At 41.2% G+C, this 8178-nt stretch overlaps 1 protein-coding gene across 1 annotated transcript in view; it reads left to right on the top strand.

Moving 5' to 3' along the window:
* The first annotated feature begins 2007 nt into the window (after positions 1-2007).
* LOC126147586 (uncharacterized) overlaps positions 2008-8178 on the top strand; it is a 29305-nt gene continuing 23134 nt past the window's right edge. The window contains exon 1 of the mRNA XM_049915704.1: positions 2008-2117. The gene's annotated coding sequence lies outside the window, so the exon portion shown is untranslated. The remainder of the gene's footprint in view (positions 2118-8178) is intronic.

The raw sequence follows: 8178 nt of genomic DNA, 5'->3' as shown, positions 1-8178 counted from the left end.
AGGCAAGAGACAAATAAGACAATACACATTTCTTCAGTCCTTAGGTCCCAGCATTTTTTCTTGTCTAATCTTGCTATAGCTGTACTTGGCGAAGGACTCTATTACCTCATCAAAGTTCGTAAAACGTTTTGCTACACGAAAAATCAAAATGTCCTTGTCTAATACTGAAAAAGCTGTTATTACGAATAGTAATCAAGACTGGTGTGGCTTCTCGATTTGATTACGTCTATTTTGTCACTGTCTGCTAGATAAAACGAAATAGGTCTTTCTAATATTGCAGCAGTTGTAACACACGCGAAAAAAGCAAGACTGTTTGGCACAAATGGTCATTTTTATGTACCTCATTTACATAAATAACACGACAGAATATAATTCATGAAGTACCAATATCAAATGCCTACTAGGCCTACTACAAGCAAAAAGCTTTATGTTAGTAAATAGCTTAGTATTTCATTCATATACTCCAGTTTCTCAAGCAGGAGTTGGAAAAGCAAAAGTACGAAATTTTTATATACATTTGGAATCATCAGAGTCTTCCATATAATTTGTGTCATGTCCCCATTTCTTCTCCTAACAAACAACCTTGTCATCATGAATTCTGTAACTGTTCCTGCCATGTCAAAGCTCTAGTTCAATTCACTAACCCTACCAGAATCACTGGTTCAGTTATCCCGCGTTTATTCTCCTGCTAAGCGCTGTTACGTTTTCGTACAACTCGTTTTCTGCGCCATTCCGAGAATAAAATTAAGCGGCTCCTAATCCGGGACTGTACAACAGGTCCTTAGTAGTGTTGCCTTATGGCAAAAATTTTCTGTCAAAATTTCATTTTCTTAGACACACCGAGAAGATAATAGGTAATCTTCCTTAGCTGTTATTCTTGTTAGTCGTTTATTTCCACTCTGGTAGTCTGAATCTATGGATTTCGCTAATAATTATAACAATGTTTATCATTCGCACACCCCATCAATCACATAAACAAACAGCGATTGGTATTTATTCGACTCAGCTCGTGTAGCCCCTTTCCCGTTTGTCTGCGGCAAAGAATTTTATTTCTGGATGCGACGGGGATTCCCATGGCAGAGACATCGCGTACATTATGCACGCATTCAAAAATCAACCTATGGTTTGTTCAGAAATCAACTTAGATTATGTTAAAAATGTTCAAAAACAAACTGGGATGCGTTTCAAAATCATAAGAATAACCGGTAGACCAACACGCGCTGCATGCTAGGCGCTTTCTGAAACAAAGTTTTGTTTTTCAAGAATTTGAATTTGACGCCCCCTAAATTGCCTTGCCGCCCGGAGCAGATACCCCGGTTTGCGCTCCCCCCCCCCCCCTGCCCCCTCTAGATTCGGGCCTGCACATACTTCAGTACATATGATGTCGTAACGTGGAGATACCTGAAAAACAAGGTTTTGCTTAACATGGAGCGCAAATTGCGTAGACATTATTCATCCTGTGTTTCATTTTTTTTAAATTTCATTTTGTTCGCGTTTGTTCGTCGTATCTGCTCGGAGCGGACGTCGTAAGACAACCTTGTAAGTTCGTTGTTTATCGATTAACTCAGTTTTTTTATTACAGAGGGCATCTAACCCTCTGACCGAACAAGCTGAGCTACCGTGCCGGCATAATGAGAGCACTTATGACTTACAACGAACTTCAATACATAATTTTAAAACTTTTCAGAAATTTTTCTTACTTAGAAGCTGAACGTCAAATATTTAGCACATTAACTCATCTGCAAATAATGAGACATTCGAAGCTGTTTGATACGCTGGTGTTTGATTCTTTAAAGAATCAGGGGTTTATTGTTAACAATCTGTTATTGAGGGACGCTGGCGGAAAGAATGCATACAACCCGCCACACAAATTCCACTACCGCTTTCAAAGAAGTTCCTTTTCTGAGCTGCAGATGGCAGCACTCCGACAGCAGCGCCTCTTGCAGCGCTGTGGGGTATCACGACGAGGTGAGGCCGCGTGAGCGGCAGGAAAGCGTTACTTGGTGACGACAGCTGGGGAGGGAAGCACGTGTCTTTGGCACCCATCCAAACACCCTAACTGGAAGCTCGAGAAGAACTCTGATCAGAGCGGCGTGCTTCTGCAGCTGTACTGTGAGGTAGGCTGCAGCACAGCAAATACGCCCGCACTTGTTTATCGCATTTTTTGCAGAAAGCATTCAGACACAATATTTTGCTAACGAGTTCATAAATTTGTTACGCAATTCGAGATATAGCTTCCGGACACGTTAATAGTACAGTTTAAAATTAGTTGATATTATCCATTACCACAGAAAACTGTTAAGTACAAATAACTTAGAAACTAAGGGACAAAGTTAATGTTGTCAGAGGCAGGACGTGGTGAAAAATTGGATTCATTATGATGGAAGTATGGTTCTGACAGGCACTTCCACTGGATCCATTGGCTCTGCGTTCTAATACTGGCATTTAACTCACTATAACGGCAGTAAATTTCAGTAGGTAACTTCCACCGCTGGCAATTTACATGTTATCAACAACATACTGGTACTGAAAAATTGTAACCATATAAAGGATAATTTCTGTCTTATGTACGTAATTATGTTTTCAGATCTGCAACAAACTGTTTATTTGTATGTAGTTGAATACTAATCATCTTATTTGTTTGATCTTACCACTATGCACTTGTATTTCTCACACGATTTTGTAATGTTTGGCATGTGTAGTTCGCAGAACCAGTCTTCTATCTGGAAAAAGACGCGTCGAGGTATTTTCGGGTGACATGCACTTCAGGCAAATCTTTAGGGGCGATGGGTATTGTGAACCTCACTTTGCGGTAAATGGTTCAAATGGCTCTAAGACTGTGGGACTTAATATCTGAGGTCATCAGTCCCCTAGACTTAGAACTACTTAAACCTAACTAACCTGAGGACATCACACACACCCATGCCCGAGGCAGGATTCGAACCTGCGACCGTAGCGGTCGAGCGGCTCCCGACTGTAGCGCCTAGAACCGCTGGCCACTCCGGCCGGCTTCGCGTTAGGACCACGAAGATAAGATGAACAGCAAAGGAAGTGGCTGGTATCATCCGCCACGCACAGTACCCTGGCTTGCGGATTGTGTATGTGTATGTAGATGTAGATCTGTTTGACCGAAAGTTGTAGTTTTAATAACATGACATTCAGCTGTTGCACAAAATCATGATTTTTCTAAAAACATTATACATTAAAATTTTTTATTTAGCAAGTTGTTTGGTCTGTTGCGCTGACTAAGAAAATGTAACCGCTTATGAACAGAAACAAAAATTCTGTAGGGCAATAGATGTGCTTAAAAATGGCTTTTACATTTGTAAGGAGAAAATAAAAATCTTTTCTCACAATTTCAAAATACAAGTAATTTTTTTGTAAATGTAACAGTAAAAAGCATTAGATTATAAATAATATTTTGTTTAAAATTTAATTAAATAGCAAATTCTGTATCCGTTTTCGCCACTTTTCTTTGTGGTCAGCTTAATTTAAAATTTCTCATTGCCAGCTAGGAGACTGGTGCCGGAATTGACGCCGCTTGAGCGTTTTGGGGTTGCGTGATTATCAGCACTGTCTTAGATACTGCAGTAAAGTGGGGAATCATATTCATTAATCTTTCAGTCACTTTTTGAACATATCTTACAGCAAACGAAAAGCAGACTCATAACAGACTAAGAATGTCAATTACTCTGAAAAATGTCTGTCCTTTTCTTCCGAGTTTCTAAAATCATTAAATCCAGGCATAGTTCGTGATGGTATTAGCAAGTGGGCGCAACATAAAAAGTATTTGAGAGGTTTGTTCAACAACACTTAGGAGAATTTTCATTTTGGTATATTAAAACTGACTTAGTTTTCTACAGTTTCAGAAGTTCTTGGCTATCAGGTTCACCATTCAATTAATCCTTACAGCTAATTTTCCCTGAAAAAACTAGGCCGGATCTTCTTCCCGAAAACTGTTTGTGTAGCAGGCCTATGATTCTAGGCATGTTACGAGCTGAACACAATACACTAAGAATATGATCATTGGAAGATGTGTCAATTCACACCAGTAAAGCTAATTCATTCAACGAGAATTCGCGAGTATCTGAGTTAAATATTGGCGCTGTCATCCTGATTTACGTTCTCGAGGTCTGTAAGTCCTTTTGGGACTATGGCTGCGTCTTAACCGTTTTGCTCGTCTCACTAATTACCGTGAAATCAAAAGGAATACAAAATCCCCATTGTCATTAATGGTTACACAAACATATCTGTGGCACTTTGCGTCAAGCAATAACTTGTCTGTGATACGTTTTCATAGTTTATGCGTAACGTAGCTAGCTGTCCACTACAAAGTATCCTGTTTTACCCGTCGTATCTTTTCTAAACATACGATGAACCGCTAGACTGCACGTGAAACGTGTTGTCTTCCAAAGAAATTGTCGTGACAATATATCCAACGCCGCATTCTAAATTCTCAACCTGGAAATATATACATCCTATCTGGACTCGTCTTTCGAACTGTTTCTGAAACTCATTTATACCTGTTTGTTTCGACTGTGGTCTAGTCCAAAGACTAATTTGTTGTAGATCAATAAGCCACTCTATTCATCTTTACGTAACTCTTGCTAGCTACGACGGGCAGTCAAATGAAAACGACATAGATGGAAGTAAGTCGGTAAGCTATTCGCGGTTGCCTACGAAACCGAGATTGTACTCAGACGTGCACCTCTTCGTCCGAAGCCAATCGACGGCCTCTTTCTTCAGGACTTCTGACCACAACAGCAACAAACAGATATAAATTAATTTCCGATACAGATGGATTGGATATACGAGTATTTTCAGGTTAAGAATTTAAAATGCGGCGTGTCGTTTCAGGACAGTTTCTTTCGAAGACAATACGTTTTATGTGCAGGTTATTGACTCACTGTATGCTTAGGAAAGATACGACGGATAAAACAGGATACTGTGCAGCGGACGGTGTAAACTATGGAAACGTGTTACAGATGATAAGTTATTGCTTTGTACAGAGTGCCATAGAAATAGTTGCATAACCATGGATGAAAACAGGAATTTAGTATTCTTTTAGAGTTCATGGTAATAGAGACAGTGAGACGAGTAAAACGGTTAGGACGTAGCCATAGCGCTAAAGGACTTACAGACCTAGGGAACATAAATCTGGATGACAGCACTAGGATTTAACACCGATGCACACAAATTCTCTCTGTCTCTTGCCGCTGATGCAAATTAAATCGACGTAACTGCCAATGGTCATATTTCCATGCGATCTGTATATTACGCAGCCCTGAAGAGAGACGTTGGTGCCTACTGATTTACTTCGGAAGAAGAGGTGCATGCCTGTGTACAATCATGGTTCAGTAAGCACCTGCAAACATTTTTCCGTGAATGTATTGACTGTCTTATCTCACGGTGGTATGAATGTAATAATAGTTATGACGATTACTTTTGAAATAATAAATAGTTTACTTCGTTTCTTCCATCTGTACCGTTTTCATTTGACTACACCTTATACATTCATTCGAATCTGCTTACCGCAGGCGTCATGATATTCTGCTACAACTTTCATTCCCCACATCTGCGTCCATTACCAAACTGACGGTTCCTTAGCGCCTCATGATGTGCCCCCTCAACCAATCACTCCTTTTAGCCGTTCCACAAATTTCTTTTCTCTCCAATTTGTTCTCCACTCTACCTACCGATCTATTTTTTTGTGTATTGGCTTTCGGAATGTGCCCATAGAGCCATACAAGCACTGGAAATGTTATACGACAGTTCATTTAGACAATTGAGAGCATATATTAGTTTAAGTCATACCCCGGCACGAAGTTACGGGGGCTTAACAGAGGACAGGACATAAAACAAGTTTTGAATTCGCAGTATACTGGAACAAGCAAATCCATCAAACCTTGAGCCTTCTTTTGTAGCATCAAATTTACAGAACGTCAGTTTACTTCTTGTCTCAACTCCTTATCGCTCACGTTTCACTTCCGCACAAGGCTACACTCCACGCAAACACCTTAGTTTTAACAAAGCACCCTGGCTAATGCCTGTGATGGAGAATGCCCTGTTCTTTGGTGTTCAATCTGAAAGAAGACACGTTTTATGTGCATTCTAATACGGATAAAACAGGGCGCTTTGTGCAGCACAGCTAGCTATGTTACGTGTAAGCTGTGAAACGTGCCACAGACGACAAGTTATTGCTTGGTAAAAAGTGCCATAGAATTCTATCAAAAATGGTTATAGCGGTTAAAACGTGTTATTCACTGTTCCGTTAATTAAATGATGATTTCATCACGATGCCGTATTGTAGTTTGAGCGTGACACGTCACGAATGTGCACAATTATTATTGTCTCTCGCCCAGCGCAAAGTCCCAAGCGATTAGAAAAAAAGAGCAGGTGACTCCCGTGTATAAGAAGGGTAAAAGAAGGGTCCCACATAATTACAGATCAGTATCCCACACATCAGTTTGCCGGCCGGTGTGGCCGAGCGGTACTAGGCGCTTCAGTCTGGAACCGGGCGACCGCTACGGTCGCACGTTCGAATCCTGCCTCGGGCATGGATGTGTGTGATGTCCTTAGGTTAGTTAGGTTTAAGTAGTTCTAAGTTCTGGGGGACTGTTGACCTCAGATGTTGAGTCCTGTAGTGCTCAGAGCCATTTAAAACATTTGCACATCAGTTTGCTGCAGAACTCTTAAACATTGTCTGAGCTCGGAAGCACTCCTGAGATAGAAAAGCACAAATCACCACGAATTTCGAAAGTATCGCTCTGCGAATCTCAGCTTGGCCTTTTTTCCGCACGGTTTCCAGCGAAACGTGGATGTAGGGCAAGGGGCATATTCCATATTCCTAGATTTTCGGATAGCATTTGACGCGATGTCCCATTGCAGACTGTTAATGAAGATCGGAGCGTATGGGTTAGGTTCCGAGATACCTGAGCGGCCTGAAGACTTGTTAACCACGTTGTCCCCAAGGGCGAGTTTTCGTCAGAGATACGAGAATAGTCAGGAGTGCCCCAGGGAAGCGTGGTAGCAACAGCCTTGTTCTCTGTATACATAAATGCTCTGACGGACAGCGTGGCCAGCAGTCTACGGCTCACTGCTGATGACGCTGTGGTGTACGGAATCCCGTCGTCGTAGAGTGACTGTATGAGGACACAAGGTGACTTAGATGAAATTTGTAGTTGTCGTGTTGAGTGGCAGCTCGCTATTAATACAGAAAAATGTATGTTAATGCAGATGAGTAGCAAAAACAATCCTGTTATGTTAGAATACAGCAGTAGTAGTACGATGCTTGATACCGTCACGTTAACCAAAAACATAGGCATAACGTTGGAAAGGGATATGAAATGGAACAAGTATGTAAGGATTGTAGGCAAATTGTCGATTTACATCTTTTGGGAGAATTTTAGGAAAGTGTAACTCACCTATAAAGGAGACCGCATATAAGGGTGGTTCATTGATAGTGACCGGGCCAAATATCTCACGAAATAAGCATCAAACGAAACAACTACAAACAACGAAACACGTCTAGCTTGAAGGGGGAAACCAGATGGCGCTATGGTTGGCCCGCTAGATGGCGCTGCCGTAGGTCAAACGGATATCAACTGCGTTTTTAAAAATAGGAAACCCCATTTTTTATTACGTATTCGTGTAGTACGTAAAGAAATATGAATGTTTTAGTTGGATCACTTTTTTCGCTTTGTGATAGATGGCGCTGTAATAGTCACGTAACATTCCGTCAGTGCGGACGGTATTTGCTTATACATTATCCGTCTTAAAATGGACCGTTTACCAATTGCGGAAAAGGTCGATATCGTGTTGATGTATGGCTATTGTGATCAAAATGCCCAACGGGCGTGTGCTATGTATGCTGCTCGGTATCTTGGACGACATCATCCAAGTGACCGGACCGTTCCCCGGATAGTTACGTTATTCAAGGAAACAGGAAGTGTTCAGCCACATGTGAAACGTCAACCACGACCTGCAACAAATGATGATGCCCAACTAAGTGTTTTAGCTGCTGTCACGGCTAATCCGCACATCAGTAGCAGACAAATTGCGCGAGAATCGGGAATCTCAAAAACGTCGGTGTTGAGAATGCTACATCAACATCAATTGCACCCGTACCATATTTCTATGCACGAGGAATTGCATGGCGAAGACTTTGAACGTCGTGTA

This window comes from Schistocerca cancellata, chromosome 2, assembly GCF_023864275.1.
Source record: "Schistocerca cancellata isolate TAMUIC-IGC-003103 chromosome 2, iqSchCanc2.1, whole genome shotgun sequence".
Taxonomy (NCBI): Eukaryota; Metazoa; Arthropoda; class Insecta; order Orthoptera; family Acrididae; genus Schistocerca; species Schistocerca cancellata.
The sequence above is the reverse complement of the archived record's forward strand: the minus strand, read 5'-3'. Positions and strand labels throughout refer to the sequence as shown.